Below are 22,843 nucleotides of genomic sequence, written 5' to 3' on the forward strand. Positions count from 1 at the left end.
TGAACTGGATGGTCTTTTCCGCACTCAAAGTTGTCGAGAGGCTACTAGCTAAGGTACCGTATCGGGCGGCGACATTCTTGTTTCTCGCAGGCGGAGACGGCATACAAAACTGTGAGCTTGTCTTCAAAAGACAAAAAGTTTTCATTTCCTGGCAGCAGTACTCATCGCCGATGCACGAATACCACAGAGAGCAGAGGAGACGCGAGACTACACGCCGACAGGACGGCCTATCCCTTCAAAACTCGAATCGACACCGCATTCACACGTGGAAATTCACGGTAGTTTGTGGTTAAAAAAAGGTGAAGTGGAATTGCTCTTGCTGCCTGGTGTGGCGTCGCCCTGCCCAAGCAAAGCCAGAAGAGGGTGTTTGTTAGCCACGAGATGGCGTAGCCGCTCTCTTCTTCTTCTTCTTCTTCTTCTTCTTCTTCTTCTTCTTCTTCTTCTTCTTCCTCTTCTTCTTCTTAATCATCATCATCGTCGTGTCTAATTTCCTTTTTAGGCAATCCTGGGCGTATTTGTTGCTCCTGGCTCCTCACAGTATTGCTAGTATTCGGTAAAGTAGCTCATTTCTCCGACCGATTTTTCAGTAAAAGTACAAAAACGATGACTTATCAGCTTAGCGACTTCGTTACAACAAGGTTAACCACCGCAATGTTTTCGTCACATAGAGCTCGCAAAGACATGGGCTCCATGGGGGCGGCAATGGGGAATTGAAAAAATTCGTTAAATACAGAATTCCTTACATGGAGGTTCGCCACATCCAGGTTTAACTGTGTTGCACTATGCTCAACCGTATTTGAAGATGACGCAAATAGTTTGATACAGCTGTGCCCGTGCCACAATGGCTACTAAATCCATCTCATCACCTACCGTGGTTCGTGCCGCCTTCAACCTGCCGTCACATGACATTTTGGTGGAGCATGCGGGTTCATCCTCATCCTGGCCCCAGCTTCCCGCAGTCTCAGCCTGGATGCGATCATCAAGGGTACGTCGGCTGTTCCCCCCCTGGGTTATACCAACAACTACTATATGCTACACAATGAAAAAAAAAACTGTGGTTTATTCTTGGGCCATAGGAATCAGTAAAACACGAAAGTGAAATGTGCAGCGAAATCTGCAGCTGAACATGATTTGCGGGTCGGCGGCTGTCTTGTGGGTGTGCTTGGTGAGCGACGTCCTTCTGGCGGGTCGCTTCGGCAAAGGTGTACTGGCGCCATTTCCGGGATGGATATGACGTCAGTGAAGTCTTCGTGTTTCTCGGCATAAAACACTTTCGTGTTAGAATATGAAACCCGAAAATGAACAACCCGAAGTATAACGTACGCTGTAGTACTAAAGGTCGCTTCCCCGTGAGAAGACCCTGTGTGCGCTGGTGCACCCTTTACAGGCCGCCTGCTTCATTGTACTGGCGCCATTTCCGTGACGGATTTGACGACGGAGAAATCTTTGTGTATGCCGGAACAAAACGCTTTCGTGTTAAAAATTCTTGATGCTTGCACCAGTCCAGACACCCTTCGCGTAAAAGCACATGAGCCGCTGCTGTGGCAAGTACAGGCGTGTATACGCAGAAGGATCAGCACCACCTGAATTACTGCTGGCCATCAGTGTCTGGAGCCTATGGCATTTCTACGCGAGGCTGCGCCACATAACCTCGTCCTACGCAGCTGAGCTTGCAGCGGTGTGAGCTGTCCGCGCCCACGGCTGCCCTCCACAGTTCTGCGAGATAAGTTGCGACACACGTCTTGTCTTGTAGCCACTCGACAGAAACACTATTACAGGTAAAACTTGATCAAACGCAAAACTGCGAATTATTTCGTTAAATCTAGAACTTCCTAAAATCGGGACTGTCTTTCTACAAGCAGACGACTCCATAAGTTCGATGTCTAAAGGGAGGCGCATTCTAGCAGCTACTATGACATGGTAATTGCGGCGGCCGCGGAGCTCGTCTTCCGTTAATTTAGAAATGTGCTAAAAGTCTGCGGTCGAAATAATAGCAATAAAATTTTTGGGGATCTGAAGAAACGAATTTATTTCCCTGCAAGAAAGCCCGTGATTTTCGCATGCGTAGACGTCGTTAGCAATGGGGGGACAGACTTTTCCTAACACGCAGGCCCGTTCAATGCGTTCCCGGTTCCTTTGTGAGCCCCAGCAAAGCGCCCGGACAAGTGAATAGTGTCCATCACCTGAAGCAAGCGCCGCCACCACTGCTGACGTCATCTATAGTATCACTGATTGCAAACTGACACTGCTGAGTTTATCTCGTAGAGCTCCGCAAAAACGAAACTATATGCTCCGTTTTTTTCTGTTTTTTTTTTTTGCTGACGTGGCTTAATAATCTTCTTCTTGAAAACAGGCGCGGCAAAGACGTTGACCAAGAACGAAACTAGACAGGACGACGCGTCGTCCTGTGTATTTTTTTCTTGGTTTAGGCCTTTCCGACGCCTGTTTTCAAAATGAATCAACAGCAACTCGCCCAACTATCCATCCTGTTAAACTCAATAACCTTCGTTGTGTTCTGAAGAAACATTAAAAATTCCTCCTGTTTTAAATGTGTGTGTTTCTAGAAATACTTCATTGAATCAGGAACAGCTCGGAATATATTTCGTTATTTCGAGTTCCTAAAAAGCATTGAGACAGACGTAAGGCACCTGCGAGGGAATCTGAATTTCTTTGTTAGATCGGGAAATTCGTAAAGACGGGTTTTGTAAGATCGAGTTTTGACTGCGGCTTGCCTCTGTGGTGAACTTCCTGCACACGATGGCGTTGCAAGGCCACTGCTCAACTGTTTTTCACTGTTTCCTTGGCCGCTGCAGGGTCGGTAGGGGCGTTATGGCTGCATGGGTTTCTATGGAAAGCCATGCTGCCTACTGGCGTTGCGGCACCCAGTCCTTTTTTTCTAGACAGTGCGAGCTCACGCGTCCGTTCGCTGGCGTGGGAAGAATAGCTGCCACGTGTGCATGACCCGCTTGTTCACTGCACCGCTCTCTAAGCTGTGTACCCGCAACGGTCGTTTTCTGTCCGCCATGGTTTATAACTCGGGGCTTGAGTGCATCGTACACTGCTCGCTCTTGAATGTTACTTTCTCCAGCAATTTCCTTATTTCCTTCATAAGGCTGAACGTGTGTACTCTGCTCTGTAGGGAGTATGTGGCGTGTGAGACAATTTCATGTACACCTTGCGCATTCGCTCAACATTTGCGCCAACGTGAGCACTAGTGCGGTCGCTGCTGCGTAAGGAAACCTTCAAATGCAAAACTTCGTGGGCCTTTGGGATAAGTGCAATCTTGCGTACTCGCCACAAAACCGTTCATCCGAACGCACTCCAAATGTTTGCACCGGCAAGTATTCCTGCAATGTCTACAACCGTCACGTGCGAAAGAGCGTTTTTACATCTCATTTCTACAAGTTTTTTAAGTGCGAATGCACTTCTTAAGCGACCCTGAACCTGCGTTCACTGGCGATGTCCGCATAGCATACCCACGTGGGGGATTGGCCAGGAATCTCCTCGTCTCCCTTGGCAACGGGGAGAGATGGGCGCGCGCTGCCTCCGCTGACATGGCACATACCCACGTGGGGGATTGGCCAGGAATCGGGCGTGAGAAGGGCTAATGCACCCGCTTAAAGGAGTACTGACAAGAAATTTCAAAGCTGAGATCCGCTCTAGCAATCAAGTACAACGACAACACAAATAGGTGTCTGTGAATAAATGCATCTTTCTTTCTTTGTAGTTGTGTGTGTCTGTGTGATCTCTCTTTCGCGAACATTACCGAACCGCGCAAATTCAACTCGTGCAGTCGCACTTTCACATTCTTCCCCTCGGCGAAATGCGGGGAATTTTTTACGTTTTTACAAGTTTTTACCTCTCGTTTCTTATCTTCCTTCATAACAACCTGGCCCTTTGCAGCAGTCATCTTCATTACCATGTGTGTTACTTCCTTTATTTGTACTGAAATGGTTTACTTTTACATCCATGTCACTCAAATGAATAACTATTCTTTGGTGCTCTTTGCCCTCAGTCGGCGTTCCGCCATAAAAATCCAACTATCATCATCATCATCATCATCTGTTTTTTTTTTGTTGTTTTTCAACATTTGTTTTTCAACACGCAGGAAGCACCAAGAATTCCCATAGCAGGGAAGATACATCTACAGATTTTATTAAAGTAATTTCTCTCTGGCTGTCTCTGATACCATACCGCGATCCAGGGATCATGCTGACCGGTCCGTCGAGATGGAGGATGAAAGCGAAGAATGCACGCGGCGTCTTCTTGGCTTCACAGCCGAAAATTGTTTGCCGCACTGTCCAGCATGAGCCATCGCAAACAGCTTTACTTGAAATTTTGGCACCACTCCTGTACTCACTGCCAGCATTCGTTCGCCTGCTTGTTTTTGGCGCCACTAGCTTCCTTCAACCAAGCAACAAAACGCGTCTCGTCTTTTCCTAATTCCAAGTACTTGTCAAGGACAGCGGAGTCCTGAAAAAAAAAGTGACACAAATTAATTTAACGCTTTGCGCAGCATTGGGCTAGCGGCGGGGGTTGGCAGCAAGGAGGTTGTATACAACCTCTTCAGCAATAGCAGCGGAACAAACAAACACATAAAACACGTGGAAGGAGGTAGGTATAACCACAAATGAGCCCCCTTCCATTTTTATTATTACCATGTGCCCGCCACGCTAACGCGCGGCTCGCCAGCCGTGTGTTTGAAGCACATTCTGTGGGCACCGCTGCATGATTGCTGTTTGCGACTCGCCTGCGCCCTGTTCAACGTTACCACTGCATTTGTGGACGTTTTATACTGACGCCGAATGGTACAAGAGGTCAGCGATGATAGCAAACTGCCCCTTTTTTAAAAGAGGAACACTGCAAATATCACTTACGTATTGATTTTCTGCCTTATATTTGCATAATGTCTTGTTCTTGTTCAACAATGTGGGGAAGTTTGAACATTGACACCGGATTTAGACGTTTAGATTTGGCTGTGGGTACATAAGACTTCCGCAGGTTCTGTTTTAATTTAGCCGGGTGGCTGGATCGAGTCACAGACAGACAGACAGACAGACAGACAGACCAAACTTTCTGCGATTAAGTAGCCCCAGAAAGACTACAGTCTTTGGAAAAACAGGCACAGGGGCATTCGTTACCTTAGCATAGCCTTTCTCCTTTAATTCCTGGCCAAGGACTGGACCAATACCGGCGAGCTGTGTGACTTCCTTGTCCTTCATCGGCACCGAGACGAACTTGCGGTGCTTGTCCATCCTCGTCGCAGAAGCACCGCAACTTGCTGCAAGAAATAGGGTCGCGAAGAGTAATTATGGCTCGAATTGCAGCAACGAAGGGCGACCAGCCGAACGTCAATGACCCTGCAGAGTACCAGCCTTGCTCTTGTAATACCCGTACGTATAAATATGGTTTCGACTGCATTCAATAATAGCCAACGTGAACTCCAATTCGCCCTCTAACTCCGAACGCAAGTGAAAAAAGCTAGGTGATTAGATTTTAAAGCAGAAGCTGTCCACCTCTACCAGCCAACGATACCTTCTTAGCGTGCGGGACAAGAAACTCCCAACGCGGATGAGGAGGGGAGGGCAGTTTTCACTACCGGAGCAAAGTGTAGATGGCGCGGCGATAGGTCGATATTATCTGGCGTTTCCCCGCGCGCAGCTGCTTGCTCGCACCAGCGGGCGCGTTGGAGAGACGGCTTTGTCGTCTGCTTTAGCGACGGTTGTTTTTGGCTTGTTCTGTCGTGCTTAGCTTTCATTGCGCGCTTCCTTCGCACGGCTTGATTAACTTGTTCGACAGCGCCTCCTGGGTAACCCGGACTCGACGGAATTAAGGGGTCTTACGGCAAAGATACGTTAAGCATTGGTTTGCAGGGTGGAAAAACATAGTGTAGAAACCACATACAGACATCTGGATGCTAGAGAAAACGCTACCTTTTGTGCAGTGGTTGCCACGAATGGGACTCCGTTTTCTAAATTGGTGAATACTAATTCGGTTGTGTTTTAACAAGTATTACAAAGGGGGAAAGGGGAAACTGCATCTGATAAAAAATCGGTAATAAAAGTCCCTCAATCTTTCTCGAAATTCTCGAACTTACTAAAGTAACTAGTTCAAATCGGTATAAATGGAAATCACTAAGCTCACATGCCGAATTGTTTCGGTGTGTGCGCTTGTGTCGCGTGGTGGTGCAGTCTCTAGCTAGTACATTAGGATGGCTAGGTTCCGCTGTCTCGCCCTTCGAAAGATACCCCTCTCTGTTTTCTTTCCGCCAACGTACGGCCGGGTACAGCGGTGGCGTCTACAGCTCTAGCCCTGCGGTGGCCGACGCTGCTGTGTTCGGGACGCCGCCCCCGCGGATTCCAGGTAGCTGTGACAGAATCTCTGGTTTCACTCTTTGTAGAGCCACGTGTGTGAATTCAAGTGACGTCGCATGGGTAATTGTTGTGGGTGTCCTTTAAAGCTTTGCTTTCCAACCACCTTCACAGTGTGGATTGGAGCCAATTTTTTTTAATGTATATCAACGATATTAACAGTAATATGTGTTCTACTATTCGATTTTTTGCGGATGTCTGCCCTATTTATAGACAAAATACAAACCCCTAAGATTCTTTATCCTCGCACGCAGACCTTAATCAACTGATAAAATGGTGTAGGGATCGGCAGATGGAAATAAACGTTTCGAAAATGCACGAACGAACGTCATAACATTTACTAAAACTAGCACGTCATATTGCGCCTAACAAGCCGTAATCATGGTAAGATACTTGGAGGTCCACATAACATCTGACCTAACTTGTAACCATCATATTGATGCAATAACAAGCAAAGCATCTAAATCACTCTCATTTATTATACGTCATCTGCAATCAGCTAACGCGTCCACAGAGCTACTGACCTACCAAACACTAGTTCTAAAGAATATGCAGCAGTAATCTGGAACCCCCCCCCCCCGCCTCGTATCTCTAGAACAAACTTGAAGCACTCCAAAATAAACCTGCCCGATTCCTTCTCAGGAACTTACTCACCGACATCAAGCGTGGCAGAAACGCAAAAAAATGGTAGCATCTCCACGGATGATGACGAGGGTGCGGAGTACGGGGACTCGAAATGACATACAGGTTGCGTCCCGAGTGACATCCGATTTGCGCCCCGACCGTCATTTGATTTGAGCCGTGAGTTGCACCTTGATTATTCCCTAAATGAAACTGCAACGCACGGCTCAGATAGAATTTCGCTTGATTTTCGCTGGATGGTGGTGTGCGCAAGGATGGACGCGGACGGACATTGGGAGGTCCTGAGGTACTGCACACCGCTACAGGCGAGGGACTAAGCCGTTTGACTCTCGGGTACTAACTCACGGTAATAGCCCAATCGGTAAGACGACAAACACAGGCTCGATTCCTGCCGGTGCCTGTGTGATTTTTTTGCCATTGTGAATGCTATGCGCGTGGACGCTGACGGACATTGTGCGGTCCTAAGGTACTCCGCAACTTAAAATCCCTAACTGCAACAACGCCGGCTTCAGTCTTTTATCCGCTTCTTATAGCACCGCGGCCCGTATCCTTTCACTTCCTCGCACATAAAACCTTCTACCCTCGCTTTTTCTCTTCAAGATCGTGCATTCAAGGCCCAGCCATTATTCGCGCGTACTAACCTATTTTTCTCCCCGCCACTCGTAAGTTGATAATCGTCGCTGGAATAAGCTCCCAGGTAGCATCGTCACCCTAATTAACCTCGACTCGTTCATCAGGGTTACCATCATTCCTCAATGTACAAACTGTATGAATCATTTTCTCATGTTTGTGTTCTTTTTAGATCTTGTACATAGGCATGTTGGAATTTGACAACTGCCGCGCCCCTCTTTTTCTGTGCCTTTATAGCGCAACGATGCATTTCGATTGGAATATGTATGTATTTGTATAGCAATTGTTTCTCTGTTTTTAGGTTATTTCGTTTCACCCCCATACCTAAAACGCATATGAGGGCCTTTAAGGTAAATGAATGAAAAACACAGTGTATCAAAATTAAGCAAAATACCAGAGAGGCTCCATAGGCACGATTACACTATAAAATCAACTTGCACTGTGTGGAAATTAAGGTGCGCTCCTTGTATTTGGAAGCAAGTGCACCCTACACAGTTTTAGTTGGCTTACTGGGTGATATATTGGCATTTAGGCCGTTTTCCCTCAGTGAAAAAAAATTGCGAAACTCTCAACTGGAAAATGCCAGACAAATACGTAAACAACTTTGTTGTACACAAAGACAATTAAAAGCCGGCTTGGATGCTATACCCGAATGCATTGCTGGAAACACATTTATTAAGGGGCAATATAAGCCGTCTGATATAAAAGTCTGAATGGCGTCGGGCCTTCAATAAGTATCTTAACACCAATGTATCATTATTAAAAGATAGCAACCAAGTTCCTTTAAAGTTGGTTTCACCATTAGACAGAAATGCACTGTTGAGAAGACGTTAGCGTCAAACGCTGAGTTATTTTTTCGTGGCAATATAAGAAGTCTGATGTCAAAGTACGGAGCCCTCAAGGCCTGTTATTAAATACTTCCATAAAAAGAAATGTGTTTCCATAAAGTGACACGCCGATCCCATTCGAAGTCAAACTCACAGTTATATACAAACGCATTGACGGGGCGATATTTTTTCAGGGGCAATAAAAACTGTTTTACACGAAAAGATCAACGGTTTAGTGTTTTTTAATTATCAGCTTTCTCTCGCGCGACGAAAATTTAACACATAGAGGGGTACAGAGGGACGTACGCCGTTTCACGTGGATTCCACATACAAATGTGGTAGAACGGACGATTGGGCTAGTTGGTAGCTGTTCATCTTGAAGGTGGAAGCACTCACACAACAAGGACGAAAGTAGAAAAAACAGAGGCGACACGGCGCTAACTCGCAACTGTTTGTTTATTGAAAAGAGACACAAATATATACTTTCTACATCTCCCGTGGTGCGTTCGTCTCGCCCAGGATAAAATCATGAAAGTCACTTCATACAGCATTACTACCGCTGTACACGCGACTATCGAAGGGTAAGGGCGTTAAAACAGCAAAACCATAACGTATCAAGACACCGCTACGATCGCAATGAGTGGCACAGATAAAAATATTCTTTGTCTGTCATAAAAATTCACGGGGCACTAACATATCTATCTCCGGACCTTTTAATGCGAAATGCTTCTATCAGCTCTCGAGTGGTTTTATCTGGATGCCGTGACAAAACTGCGGTATCGCAAAAGATGGGCGAACACCCATGCGTGGTGCAGTATTCCCATAGTTGTAGCCCTGCTTTGATTTTTCACCTTTTTACGTTCGTGCAGACGTATGCTTAAACATCGCCCAGTTTGTCAGTTTGTTTGGGGCCGACTTGGTCAGTTTGTTTGGGGCCGAGAAAACCACGTCCACGTCATACGTACCAGTTAGCAACATTTTTTAACCTGTCTTGTGCATACACTGAATGACGACAGGTTTCTTTATGCGACGCTGAGAGCATCTCTTGCCGGCGGCCCTGTCCTGCGTGCGGCGTCCGTTCTCCGCACAGCTGCGCCTCTCCTGCGTGCGGCGTCCGTTGTCCGCTGCGCTCGGCGCTGTGCGCATGTGCAGCGCCCTCTCTCTCCGCGGTCTCCTCTCCTTCGGCGCTGCACATATAACCGGTGTGCCGCGCTCCAGCGGCCTTTCGGTCGACGGTCGCTCTCCGCTTGCGGTTGTACTCTGGAACCCCCTCAGCGTCGCATCACACCAGGGTTCCCGCGAGGGGAGGTGGGCGTAATTTTTTACAGTTATTTTCTTTTAAATGCAGAGCATTTCAGTAACTCACGATGTCACCCGCGTTGGCGTCCGTCGTAGTCCGCAGCGTCGCATTCCGCACCTATACAAAAGAAATTCCTATCCGGCGCCTGGTTTCGGACCCTCGACCCTGCGGGCGGAGCGCAATGTACATGGCGCTCTACCCACTCGCCACACAGCCGACACAGATTGGGAGGCTACGAACGCGCCTTATATCCTTGACTCATTCAAATTACTGCTGACGAGCGCTCTCTCGTCAGCAGTTGCCACAAGTGCAACAACATTAACGTAACGCAACATTAACGCAACATTAACGTAACGTAACATTACTTAACGTCGGGCGCCCCCGGAAATGCTCTGCATTTGATCGTTCAGCTCGCGAGGGGGATGTTTCAGTGCGTCTTCTCTCGGTCGCGGGACCCGTGGCGCAATCTGGCGGAGGCGCGGCACAACTCGTAGTACTTTTTCTTTTCTTTTGTATCACGCGCACCTGCTCAAAGCCTGGCATCCAGGCTAGCGGTGAGCTGGAAAATGTCTACCATCCCTTCCCAAAGAAAGTTGAGAAGAGCGCGTAAGCTTTGTTCAGTCCAAGGAAAATGCGGGCAATCGATCGTCCAACCTTCCAAGACCCTATCTCAAAGGTAGAACGAATCCATGCGGCGATTTTTTACGCACGAAGTAAACTCATCTGGGAACGATCTGAATGTATATACCTGGAAGCGGTTTATGATCTAAAGGTATAACATTGTACTCCTTCATGATCGATGCGTGTATTTCTCGTTCCCCCAATCTGATTTTGCTAGAGGAAGCCGGACTCACTCATGAGTCCACTCACTCAGACTTAATTGTACTCAAACTCAGGGGCGAGTTTGAGTTTGAGTGAGCGCGAGGCTAGTGTGGAATAGTGAGTTTGAGCTTCAGTCAGTTTGAGCCCGACTGAGTTTGAGTACGCCTAAGATCGAATGAGTCCTGAGCACATTTTGAGTTTGAGTACATTTTGAGGTTTGAGTACATTTTGAGGTTTGAGTACATTTTGAGTTCTGGGTACATTTTGAATTCTGAGTACATATTGAGTGAGTACAGTTTGAGTTTTGAGTACATTTTGAGTTCATTTAGAGTTCTGAGTATATTTTGAGTACATTCTGAGTTTTGAGTACATTTTTAGTTCTGAGTACATTTTGAGTTTTGGGTACACTTTGAGTTTCAGCCCATTTTGAGTTCTGAGTGCATATGAGTTTTGAGTCCATTTTGAGTTCTGATCGAGTACACATGAGTTACTATAGGAGGCAGCTATGGTTGGCTGTTAAGTTTCACGTGTCGCTTTCGGCTCGCAATTCAGGTTACCTACGGGTACGGCAGCCTTCGCGATGCGCATGATCAGTTGGTGGGGAGGTGGGGGGGGAGTGTGTTTCCGCGGTTGGGCGTGTGAATGATAATCGACTGGGGAGGTCATAAAAAAGATTATCTCACCTTTTCCTCTTGATAGACCCTCTAAGAAGGTGAGAGAGGGTGGCGGGAAAGCACACGGTGGCGCTTACTTGCTGGTTGTTCGCCTGCTTCTGTTAACGGTTTGATCTCTTAGGGTCAAAATAGAAGAGGTGAGCGCCAGGTGTGAGCGCCAGTTGAGCGTGAGGTGAAGAGGTGAGCGCCAGGAGGAACAGCGGCTGTCCCCTCGGCTGTTTCAAATGAGTTGTCAACTGAATCGACTGGGCGACTCCTTTTTAGATAGAATAATGACCGCATTATGAGATAGATTGTGTGAAAATTCAAACTGATGTCGCTAAGGCGTGTAAAGTATCAAGTAAAGGGTCCCAATTAATAGAATCACGCGAGGTAAATTAAAAAATGCTTCCTGTGTATAGTAATCAGGCAGTCTTAATAAGTCATAGATTGGTTTAAAATTCGGAACGATCTCGCGGGGGCGTGTGGGGAATCATACTCAAGGTCTAGATGAGGGGAATCACGTGGGACCAGAAAGCGTTATGGTTATATCATGACCTAGTCATGGCTATAGATTGGGTTAAAATTCAAATTCATTGCGCTAGGGCGCGTGCCGTATAAATTAAAGGTCTCGATGAGGGGAATCACGTGGGACAAATGCAGAAATTCTTACTCATTATTATCATGACATGGTCATAATGGGTCATAAATTTCATTTCATTTAATTTCGTTTATTCCACCTTAAAGGCCCAAAAGCATTACATAAGGGGGACGGCGTACAAGGTATAATAAACAACGCAGCCAAAAAAAGGGTACCAAGGATAAACATTTAGACAGCAATGATAATACAAACGGTACAAAATGCAAAGTACACAGTAAGCATTACCAGGTGCAAAGAAAAAGTAGAGGTTTGGGTTAAAATTCAAAATTATGCCACTAGAGTGTGCGGAGCACCAAATTGAAGGTTGCAATGAGGGAAATCACATGAAACAAAAATGCGGTATGGCTATATCATGAGATAGTCATGGTTAGTCATTGTTTGGGTTAACATTCAAATTGATGCCACTAGGATGTGTAGGGTATCAAATTAATGGTCTCGATGAGGGAAATCACGTGGGACAAATACAAAAATGCTTCCTGGTTATAGTCATCAGATAGTCATGGGGAGGCTTAAAATGAGGTAAAATTAGAAGTGACCCCGCCCGGGCGTATAGGGTATCAAATTTACGATCTTGATGAGGGGAATCACGTGGGACAAGCAAAAAAGGGCTTCGTGGTTCTAAGCATGAGATAGTCATGGTGAGTCATAGCTTAGGTTAAAAATTCAAGGTGAGGTCGCTAAACCACGCGGGGTATCAAATTCAAGGTTTCAATTAGGGGAATCACGTGGGGCGTATAAATAATGCGTCCTGCTTACAGTCATGAGAGTATGGTTAGCCAGATTTGAATAAAATTCCAAATGATCCTGCTAGGGTGTGTGGGGTATCAAATGTATCTTTTATCTTTGAGGGAAATCACGTCGTACAAATATAAAAATTCCCCGCATTTCCCCGAGGGGAAGAATGTGAAAGTGCGAATGCACGAGTTGAATTTGCACGGTTCGGTAATGTTCGCGAAAGAGAGATCACACACACACACACACAACTACAAAGAAAGAAAGATGCATTTATTCACAGACACCTATTTGTGTTGTCGTTGTAATTGATTGCTAGAGCGGATCTCAGCTTTGAAATTTCGTGTCAGTACTCCTTTAGGCAGGTGCATTAGCCCTTCTCACGCCCGATTCTTGGCCAATCCCCCACGTGGGTATGTGCCATGTCAGCGGCCAGGCTGCGCGCGCCCATCTCCACGTGCGCGGACATCGCCGGTGGACGCAGGTGCAGCGTCGCTTAAGAAGTGCATTGCACTTAAAATGCTTTCTGGTTATAGCTATGAGATCGTCGCGGTGAGTCATAGATTGAGTGAAAATTTTAAGTGGCGCCAATAGGGCTTGTTGGGTATCAAGTTAAAGGTCTCGATGAGGGAAATCGCGTGGAATAAATAAAGAAATGCGTCCTCCTATCATCATGATATAGTCATGGCTAGACACAGATTGGGTTAAAATTCAGGGATGCCGATAGGGCGTGTTGGGTATCAAAATAGTTGTCGCGGTGAAAGAAGGTAAATCGGATGGAACCTTTCGAAATCATGGCACTGAATAATGACCAGTTAAGTAAAAAAGTCTTATTCAGTGCAATATAGATATAATTGTGCTTGTGAATTGTTGGCACGCCACCTTGAAAGCGTAATTGGTTCCATACATTGCAGCACATAACACCCGTCAACAAGCCTGCGTTCCATGAAACAGCTTAGGAACTATTGGGCTGATATGCCTCTTACGTACGCGCAGAAGTAAGTGGGGTGGCGCAATCAGCGAATGCCTCCGATCGCGCTATTTGCCGCCGCATAGCACTATTTCCTGCTCGACACCGTAACTCCAAACAGCTTTGATGTAAATGAACTGAGTGGTGAGCGCAAGTCGCCTCGCCCGATGTTGTTTGTTTCTGCCCAGGGGCCCAGCACACCACCGAGACTGTATCCCATCTGTCATAGACACGAACACAAAGCCCAGATCAAGAGTTTGGTATCAAATATATACTTACAATTGCTTGCAAGCTGCGCTAATCATCATGTCCAGCAGATATAGCTGTATTAAAAATGCAACGAAAATTGTTTCCGACTGCACAGGAGATACGGTATCATGTCGCACCGAATGCAAGAGTTTGAGCTCACAAATTTGCACCCGTAATATTTTTACCGCGCGTGAATTTTAAAACCCTGAATGTTAATGAAATCTGAGTCCATATGAGCACGAGTAAATTCCTAACACGAGAGAGTTGTGAGTCCATTTCAGTTCTGAATTCATTTTGAGTTTTCAGTTCATTTCGAGTTCTGAATTAATTTTGAGTTTTGAGTCCACTTTGAGTTTGAGTGCATTTTGAGTTTTAGTAAATTTTGAGTTTAAAGTCCATTTTAAGTTTTGAGTACATTTTGAGTTTGAGTACATTTTGAGTTATGAGTACATTTTGAAATGTGAGAAACAGCGCGAAAGGACAGGACGTAAAGTAGAAGACAAACACACGGCACTGACTAACAACCCAGTTTTATTTCTTGCAGGCGGCTTATATTGCTAGTTTCCCACATTTTTAACCTGCACCAACCAGCCCACTTACTCCTCGTTCTAAGGTACAATTTTAGTTTGAGTACATTTTGAGTTTTGAGTACATTTTGAGTTTTGAGTACATTTTGAGTTTGAGGTATACATTTTGAGTTTTGAGTACATTTTGAGTTTGAGTACATTTTGAGTTTGAGTACATTTTGGGTTTTGAGACCGTGTGAGTTTGAGTTTTACACTCACTGTGAGCGCAGATGTGCTGCTCAGCAATGAGTCTGAGTTTGAGTGAGTGATGATTCGATCAGATCAGATCAGATTAAACTTTATTGTTGCCACGGGTGGGAGCGTTTTCAGGCAGACTTCAGTGCCCTTTCGGCGATGGCAGGATTCATGTAGATCTGCGGCGTCTTCAGCCACTTGGGCTAGTGACACCTGGGTCATATGGTCTGGGCTGAGCAGCGCGGCCTCCCACTGCTCCTCTTTCGTAATTCGTAATAAAATGGGGTGCTTTTTAAGAGTTTGGAGGGGTTTTGCTTCACAGGACCAAATGACATGTGATAGGTCTGCGTATTTGTGGCAAAGAGGGCATAGGTTAGAGTGCCATTCGGGGTAATAGAGTCAATTAGAGTAATAGGAGGGCAGGGGTGGGAAATGTGAATGTTTGAAGTTGGCGCCATACAGCAGCGTGGTGGCGGGAGAGGGGGGTCGGGTGGTGGGAAGCAAGCTCTGGACAGTCGGTAGTGATCGAGTACCGATCGGTAGGTCAAGAGGCGGTCCCTATAGAAGAACGGCTGAGGAGATTCTGCAGCGTCACTGGGTTCTCGGATTACCAGTTCTCGAGCAACCTCGTGTGCCAATTCATTTCCTGGGAGTTCGGAGTGGCCCGGTGCCCAAACGATATATATTTTTCGTTTCGGGAATTGGCGTGCCTGCAGGAGTAGGCGTGAAGTTCGGGGGTCAACTCGCCCGTTGGAGTAATTGGTAATGGCCGATTTGGAGTCGCTTATTATAGTAGTAACTTTAGGGCTGGAAATAATGGCAAGAGCGATAGCCATTTCTTCGCCTACGGTTGGAAATTGAGTAGGGAAGGAGAGGGCGGCTAGTGTGAGGTGAGATGAATAAACTGCGACCGCTGCAATGGCTTCGCGTCCTGGGTATTACGCAGCGTCCACGTAGGCTACTTGTGGGTTGGAGGAATGTTGCTTGTGTAAAGCCTGTGCTCTCGCTCGGCGCCTTTCCTCGTTATGAATCGGGTGCATGTCTTTAAGGAGGAGGTCGATTACCAGTTGGTCTCGAATGACTGAGGGAATGTCGACATGAGTGTCACAGATACTGGGTTAACTGAGGCCAACACTCTGAAGAATGTGGCGTCCAGTGTCACTCCTCGTGAGTCGCTCAAGTTGCGAGACCAGTTGGGCTTCGATGATTTAGTCTAGTGTATTGTGTAGACCGAGCGAGGGTAGTTTCTGTTGAGAGTGTAACGGGGAGACCTAAAGCATATTTGTAAGATTTACGTATCATAACTTCAATTTTGTGCGTTTCGCTGACTTTGAGCTTTAGGAAGGGGGTGACATATGCTATACGACTTATGACGAAGGCTTGTACGAGACGTATTAGATTGTTTTCTTTCACTCCTCGATGTTTGGTAGCTATGCGAGAGATGAGTCATGTAGTCTGGTAAACCCCTTTTTCTAGGGCACGGAGAGTATCTACATTACATCCGTTTGCCTGTATGCGAAGACCTAGAATGTTGATGCAGTCACCTATTGGGATGGGTTGGCCGTTAGAGGTAGTTATTTGGATGAGGAGGAGTGGGGAAGGTGGCTGTTTTCCTGGTCTTTTAGGTCTGTATAGAACAATCTCTGATTTTGTTGGGGAGCAGGACAGACCACGAGAAGCTGCATACGCTTCGACGACATCAGTTGCCGTTTGGAGGGTATCTTGGATGTGACTATCAGATCCTCTAGTAACCCACAACGTGACGTCGCCGGCGTATATGCTGTGGTGTAGGTCGGGGATGGCGTCGAGGAGCGGTGGTAGACCTCGTAGGGCAATATTAAAAAGAAAGGGGGAAAGAATCGATCCTTGGGGGGAACATTTGCTACCGAGGGGGATCAGGGGTGTAGTCAATTGTCCAAGGGTGAGCGTGGCTGTTCGACGTGTGAGGAAATAACAAATGTTGTTGTATGCTCGCGCACCGACTCCAGCAGCGGCTAGTCCTTCCAGGATTGCCGAGTGGCTAACTGAGTCGAACGCTCGCGTTAAATCGAGGCCCAAGATCGCCTTGGTGTTAAGTGTGGAACTGAATCGAGCATCTACTATGTAGTGTTTTAGTTGTAGCATGACGTTGTGAGTAGGAATGGAAAGGAACGTTTCATCTCCAAAAAACTGGCGTGTGCATAGCGTGTAAAGTTGCCCCTCTTCTTAGCAACATATTTCTAGAAAGAATTGACAGACTAATTGAGAAAAATTGGGAGAGGTGGCCAGTAAGATTGCCAGATACGTCGACGATTTTCTAGTAGTTGTAAAGCCTGATAGTCTCGTCCAAAAGGTGACTCAGGGTTTGAACCCTTTTAAACGGTATGGTTGTGGTCTGAGCTTTACAGTTGAGTTGCCAAAGGAACATGAATTACAGTTTTTGGGTCTGAGGCTGTATAGAGAAGAAAAACATATATGCTGGTCGTACTTCCCGCGTTCAAAGAAGCCCATAGTAGACTTCAATTCCGGTCACTCAAAGATCGTAAAAATGGGGATCGGTGTTTCGTGTCTGCGAGCATCCCTCAAAAAATCGTGCACCGAAAAAATAACCAGTAGTTTCACAAGCCAGCTAGAAAGACTAAACAGGGCTGGTATTTCTTAATCTGTTATTCGCAAGATAATCCTTAAGTTAATAAAAGGCGCGAAATCCATACTTCGGCAAAGTTGGCGCGGCTAACTCAAACTCATTCACAAATTTATTTTCGAATCACCACTCATTAAAACTCAGACTCATTGCTGAGCAGCACAGCAGCACACGCTGAGCAGCACTCACTCAAACTCAAACTCACAGTGAGCACAAAACTCAGAACTCACTCGGTCTCAAAACTCCAAATGCACTCAGCACTCAAAATGTACTCAAACTCAAAATGTACTCAGAACTCAAAATGTACTCAAAACTCAAAATGTGCTCACAACTCGAAATGCACTCAAACTCACAATGTACTCAGAATTCAAAACATACTCAAACTCAAAATGTACTCAGAACTCAAAATGTACTCAAATTCAAAATGTACTCAGAACTCAAAATGTACTCAGAACTCAAAATGTACTGCAAACTGAAAATGAACTCAGAACTCAAAATGTACTGCAAACTCAAAATTAACTCAGAACTCAAAATGGACTGAATACTCAAAATGAATTCATAACTCAAATGGACTCACAACTCTTTCGTGCTAGGAATTTACTCGTGTTCAGATGGACTAAGATTTCACTAGCATTCAGAGTTTTAAAATTCACGCGTGGTAAAAATAATATGGGTGCACATTCGTGAGCTCAAACTCTTGCATTCCGTGCGACATGATACCGTATATCCTGTGAGGTCGGAAACAATTTTCGTTGCAGATTTAATACAGCTATACCAATAGTTTCAATATCCAGTAGTTTCACAAGCCAGCTAGAAAGACCAAATAGGGCTGGTTTTTCGCAATCTGTCACTCGCCATATAATAGAAGGCGCGAAAAGTTAATAAAAGGCGCGAAATCAGATTGGGAGAAAAAGAAAACAAGTGTAAAAAACCTCTCGCCATTCCGTATATGCACAAGTTGTCGCACGGGTTAAAAAATGTTGCTAACCGGTATGACATGGACGTGGTTTTCCCGGCCCCAAACAAACTGATCAAGTTATGCGGCAAAATAGACCGAATGTTACCTCCCAGTGAGAAGCCGTCAAGAAAACGAGCATGCCAAGTGAAACATACTTCCGCCTTTGTGCGGTGTGCAACGTGTGCTGTTTATCTGATACCGATGACGTGTGGCCACATTTATGCAGGACAAACTGGGCGATGTTTAAGCATACGTCTGCAAGGACGTAAAAAAGGTAAAAAATCAAAGCAGGGCTCCCGACTATGGGAGCACTGCACCACGCATGGGTATTCGCCCATCTTCTGGAATACCGCGGTTTTGTCACGGTATCCAGATAAAACAACTCGAGAGCCGATAGAAGCATTTTAGATTAAAAGGTCCGGAGACAGATGTGTTAGTGCCCCGTAAATGTTTATAACGGACAAAGAATTATTTTATCTGTGCCACTCATTGCCATCGTAGCGGTTTCTTGATAAGTTATGGTTTTGCTCTTTCACTGCCTTTACCCTTCGATTGTCGCGTGTACACCGGTATGTATTTAATCCTTGTAAAAATTGACTTTCATGGTTTTATCTTGGGCGGGACGAACGCACCACGTGAGATGTTGAAAGTATATATTTGTGTTTATTTTCAATAAACAAACAGTTGGGAGTTAGCGCCATGTCGCCTGTTTTTGCTACTTTCGTTCCTGTTGTGTGAGCGCTTCCACCTTCAAGACCAGATACAAATGCTGAAGCATTTAACGAATCACCGCTTCGTGTCCACTCTTCTCTACGAGTGGCTGTATACTTAACAAAAAATACAAATAAAATGCGAATGTTTCACGGTCGAAGAGGAGGAAGTGCACATGTACTTACTGCCGCTCTTGTACGAAGAACAATGTTCTGAGGAGGTTGTTCGATGAATAGGCGGTCTGTATCTTGATGCGGCGAACGTTCGAGGCGCCTGCCTTCCGTGGCGACTGGGAGTGGGCGATTACTCCGCGTTCTGCCGGCGCGCAACGTCTCTCGCCTGTCGCGGCGGCGAAGGTTATGATATGTCAGCAGCAACGGTGGCGACTCCAAACGACACTTCGACCTTATCAGACATTTCACCATACGTTGCCCTGCCCCGCCCTTCTCCTCTTCGTTCTGTTCTCTCTCCTAAAGCAAAACTCCCTCCCGGCATTTCCAACTAAATTTTAGCCCACTCCGGTGTTAGTTTTCGTCTTTCGATGTAGAAGACAAATCCATTTCAACATTGCAATCGTTCGGGAGGCTTTCTAAGTGTTTCCGTTTCGTCCGCTTAGTTAGGAGAGTTTGGAACGCCGTTGAGAGAGGTCTGAAGAGGAGCCATGGCGGATCATTGCCTACGATGAGAGTTTGGAGAATCTTTTATCGCGCCGCGTGCCAGTATTATGCGAGACTCTTCTCGCATAGTGAGACTCCGACCCTCACAGCGGGGAATCCCCGCGAACGACGGGGAATCCCCGCGTTCACCCGTCCCCTCCAGCTGCGCGCTGTTAATTTTTTTCAATGCGTAGCGTTCTTTGGCGAGTTCCCCCCCAGCCGGGGCCTTGTGACGGACTGGATTTTCACAAAACTGCAGATTTTGCGCATGTCATGTTGCCGTAAATGGATAGATAATTCGATAGACAGAATTCGGATAGACAGAATTTTGAAACACTAAAAAGTAAGAAAAAACATTTGTAAAAGGTCTGGCAACATCAAACGTATGCATCCTATACATCTCCCCCAAAACCGAAGAATAAAAGAAAAAAAGCCCACAAAAGAACGTTCGAAATACGAATAAAATAATGGCGAAGACGAGCGAACCTTGAAACGCCCTGCATTTCCACAAATGCCGATTTGGCGGAAGTTATACTATATTCGTCGTTATAATAGCGCGAACGGAAATTACTGGTCTGACAAAATTTTGGAAAACCAAAAAATAAGAAAAAAAATCGAATAAACAGAATTTTAAGGAAAATGATCTGACAAAATCAAAAATATCCGTCTTGTACAGTTTCAAAAAGAACACGAAGACATAACAAAAATGTTTAAAAACAAGGTTAGGAATACCAATAAAAAGTAGCGTAAACAGACCAACTGTGCCGGTACGCCTTGCATCTTGCTCGCTATATAGTACTTGCGTAGGCTTTGGTTTGACGCACAGATTTGACAGTAAGCTATGTCAGAGTCCTTCTCCGGCCGAAGTTTCATTCAGGGACAAAAGCTGCCGCTAGGATCGCCCCTGTTAACGTGAAGGCTTCGCCGGCGGTCGACGACGCTTGCTGGCCGGCTGTTTCTCCGTCGGCAACGCGCCTACTTTCATCTGCTCTTCATTTCCACCTGTAAAAACGCGAGCGAAGTTTTTGAGTCAGTTTTTGAGTCAGTCAGTTGTTATTTTTGAGTCACTTGCTGTTGCGTAGCTCAGCTGTGAAATTGAGGCAAGACCACGGGTGTTACTGAGGCGCATATGTTGCAGTGTTTGTTCGTTGCGGCAAGCACCGCTACAATCTCGCTTTGAAAAGGCGGACATCTGGCGTTTTCAATTTTTGACTAGCCTTTGCAGCCGCCTGCGTGATTTGGGTGAACTAGCGCCAGAATTAAATCTGTATTCAGCCCTCGGTGCGACTTGCTGCGCTGAGCAAATAGGTGTGCAAACGTACACCACGTTGGGTTAGCGTTGTGTTTGCGCTATTTTATAGCGCGATAATAATGTAAAAAAATAATCGAGGTTCGGAAAGTGAGCGTGGACAGCAGGGAAAAAAACGCTCATGAAATGAAAGCAGAATAATGGGCGCGCGGAGGGACCAGGGTAGGAGTAAATGCTACAGCCTTGAGCTACTTTCTCTGCTGTCCTCATAAGCATAGGGTGTCAACAGATAAAAACTCGCCCGCTCAGTGCCTGCCACACCCCTCCCACCCAAACGGCAAGTTAAAAAACATTGATTGATTTATTATGAGGTTTAACGTGCCGACGCTCCACCGGCAATGGGACACGCGCCATAGTGTAGCGCTCCGGATTAATTTTAACAACTCAGGTATCTTAAACTTGCGCCGAAATCTCGAACACACAAGCGTTTTCTCTTTTCGCCTCTATCAGAAAAGCGGCTGGGAACCCGCGTCCTTGGGCTTAAGCACAACGCCTTAGCCCCTGGGCAAGCGCGGCGGGCAAAGGAAAAAAATATATGCAGGCAAAGATAGCCATGCTCCGCTTTCCAAATTCAAAATATCTGGTTTGATAACCAAAATCACAGTAGCTGCAGTCCGATCTTTGTGCGGCGACGAAACACGACGACGTTTAGCCGACGGATTTTATCGTTGTGAGCGCGATCGTGGGTAATGACACTCATTGCCTCGCCTTCACCGCTAGTCTGGCAACAATTCAGCCAAGGTGTTACCGAATGGGGGCCTTTTGTTTTTGGTAACTCAGGTGTCAATATGCTCCTGTCCGTGCTCGTTGACGAAAAAGGGAGCAGTTTACTATCATCGCTGACCTCTTTTACCCCTGGGCGTAAGTATACAACATCTACAAATGCAGTGGTGACATTCAACAGGGCGCAGGCGAGTCGCACACAGCAAGCATGAAGCGGTGCCCACAGAATGTGCTTCAAACACACGGCTGGCGAGCCGTGCCTTAGCGTGGCGAGCACATAGTATAATAATAAAAAAAGACACCGAGAAAACGAGCAAGCAGCACACCGCAGAGGCGGTGTTGCTCGCAGTCGTCGTATGCGCCCGATCGGCGAAAGCCACAGTGCAACGATGAACGGTTTCGTTTTCGGCGTCGGCACCGACAGAAGATTGCAGATGAAAGAGGAGAATATTTCCTCACCCGTTTCGGTGTTTCGTAGAGGCCGTACAGAGGGCGCTACGTGTAACGAGTTAAAGGGAGAATCAAGCTGGTCCGGGGGAGAAAACACTCGATTTCCTACCTTTTTCTACCCTTTTTTTTAGAGTGAAGGGCAAGAAGGCAGAACGGGGGAATGGTCCAGTGATGATGTGGTCCCTCGAGATGGAGGATGAAAGCGACGAATGCCTACACCGTCTTCTCCGCCTCACGTCAGGTGCGACTCACGAACTAAGAGTTCGCAGCACGGCATTGCCTGAGCTATTTCATACAGTCTTACATAAACTCTTGGCTCCAGTCGTGTAAGCTCTGGTAGCAGTCATTCGCCTGCTTGTTACTGGCGCCGCTAGCCTCCTTCAACCACAGAACAAAGCGCGTCCTGCCTTTCCCTAAGCTCAAGTACATTCCAAGCACCTTGGAGGCCTGAAAAAAGTGACACGAATTAGTGCAACGCTTTGCTCGTCATTGAGCGGCCGCCGAGGGTTGGCAGATGCCGAAGCGAAACGACGTGACAGCCATACTAATTATATAATACGAAGCAATGCACGAAGTGGCCGCTTTCTAACTGCTACCGCGCAGAACGCTGACGAAATTTATTTATTTATTTATTTATTTATTTATTTATTTATTTATTTATTTATTTATTTATTTATTTATTTATTTTAGTACCATCAGTTTCTTAGGGCCTTACAGAAGGGAGTGGTTTAGTTGCAATGACAAAATAAGAGTATTGCTCATAGGGAGAATACTTACGTGATACAAAAATGCAGG

At 46.1% G+C, this 22,843-nt stretch overlaps 1 long non-coding RNA gene across 1 annotated transcript; it reads right to left on the minus strand.

Moving 5' to 3' along the window:
- Positions 1 to 4,129: 4,129 nt before the first annotated feature.
- On the minus strand, positions 4,130 to 19,583 carry LOC144148945 (uncharacterized). The gene is made up of 4 exons (XR_013318117.1): positions 19,096 to 19,583; positions 11,276 to 11,380; positions 5,142 to 5,281; positions 4,130 to 4,473 (listed from the first exon to the last, which is right to left on the minus strand). It is a non-coding gene; the product is annotated as an uncharacterized LOC144148945 (long non-coding RNA).
- Positions 19,584 to 22,843: the final 3,260 nt, after the last annotated feature.

The sequence above is a fragment of the Haemaphysalis longicornis genome, unplaced genomic scaffold (assembly GCF_048455015.1).
Source record: "Haemaphysalis longicornis isolate Haplotype H1 unplaced genomic scaffold, Haemaphysalis longicornis Haplotype H1 scaffold_8, whole genome shotgun sequence".
Lineage (NCBI taxonomy): Eukaryota > Metazoa > Arthropoda > Arachnida > Ixodida > Ixodidae > Haemaphysalis > Haemaphysalis longicornis.